This window comes from Pterocles gutturalis, unplaced genomic scaffold (assembly GCF_000699245.1).
Source record: "Pterocles gutturalis isolate BGI_N339 unplaced genomic scaffold, ASM69924v1 scaffold27652, whole genome shotgun sequence".
NCBI lineage: Eukaryota > Metazoa > Chordata > Aves > Pterocliformes > Pteroclidae > Pterocles > Pterocles gutturalis.
The window spans coordinates 333-1,442 of NW_010113601.1; the positions used below are offsets into that span (position 1 = coordinate 333).

Below are 1,110 nucleotides of genomic sequence, written 5' to 3' on the forward strand. Positions count from 1 at the left end.
CCCACACCCAGGTCCATGGGGCCAAGAGGGAGAGGAGGCTGGGGACCCCAGTGCAGGTTTGGGTGTGCACGAGGACGTGGGTCCAGCTCCTGGATGAGTCCTCCCTTTGGGAAAGCCTGCCCTCTGCTTTTGCCTAGCGACTACACAGCTCATTTGGGCCCAGCTGTTGCTTTTGTCCCCTTGTCCCCTCAGCAGTCACTGCAGCCTTGGGCTGGGCAGGACGAGTGGGGCAGCTCCCTCTCCCGGGAATCCTGGGGGTCCACATGGGGTTCAGGCACCCATTGCGCCCACTTGCTCTGCATGCACCCTTGCTCTTTCCCCCATTCCAGGGCCAGCCGTGCCCCCAGAGCTTTTTTAGGGAGCCCTGGGGGACTTTGCAGCCCCTCAGCTGTCAGGGAGGGATTGTGGGGAGGCAAAAGCTGGAGATGCTGGGGGTTGAACCCAGGGCCTCTTACATGCAAAGCAAGTGCTCTCCCGCTGAGCTACATCCCCCTGCTTGGGGGTATCACTGTGCCTCAGGGTCCCTGCTGACCCCATGGGCCAGCTGTCCCCATGGCCACTGGGGCCAGGGCAGTTTTGTGCTGTGGCCATCTGCAAACACCAGCCCCATATCCTGCACACAGTCAGACGGATTTGCCCGCTCCAGGCTGTGCCAGAGGCAAGGGCACTATCACCCACCCTCCCCAACACCCAAAATGTGTGGGGGCAGAGGCTGGGGGTGCAATGGGGGGCAGCACCCTGTCTCGTTGGTCTAGGGGTATGATTCTCGCTTAGGGTGCGAGAGGTCCCGGGTTCAACTCCCGGACGAGCCCTGTTTTTGGGCACCTTCCTTCCTTGGCTGGTGCGTGAGACTTGGGCCATCACCTGAGCGTGGTGAGGGCAGCGGTGCCAGCCCAGAGGGGTTGGTGCCCTGCCCTGGCTGGGCATGTCCCTGTGGGTAGTATGGACCCCGGTGCCAGCCCAGAGGGGTTGGTGCCCTGCCCTGGCTGGGCATGTCCCTGTGGGTAGTATGGACCCCGGTGCCAGCCCAGAGGGGTTGGTGCCCTGCCCTGGCTGGGCATGTCCCTGTGGGTAGCATGGACCCCGGGGCCAGCCCAGAGGGGTTGGGGG

The 1,110-nt window shown here is 63.9% G+C and overlaps 2 non-coding genes across 2 annotated transcripts; one reads left to right on the forward strand and one right to left on the reverse strand.

Annotated features, from left to right (window-relative positions):
- Positions 1 to 420: 420 nt before the first annotated feature.
- On the reverse strand, positions 421 to 492 carry TRNAA-UGC. Its single transcript has one exon. It is a non-coding gene; the product is annotated as a tRNA-Ala (tRNA).
- Positions 493 to 740: 248 nt separating this feature from the next.
- On the forward strand, positions 741 to 812 carry TRNAP-AGG. The gene has a single exon. It is a non-coding gene; the product is annotated as a tRNA-Pro (tRNA).
- Positions 813 to 1,110: the final 298 nt, after the last annotated feature.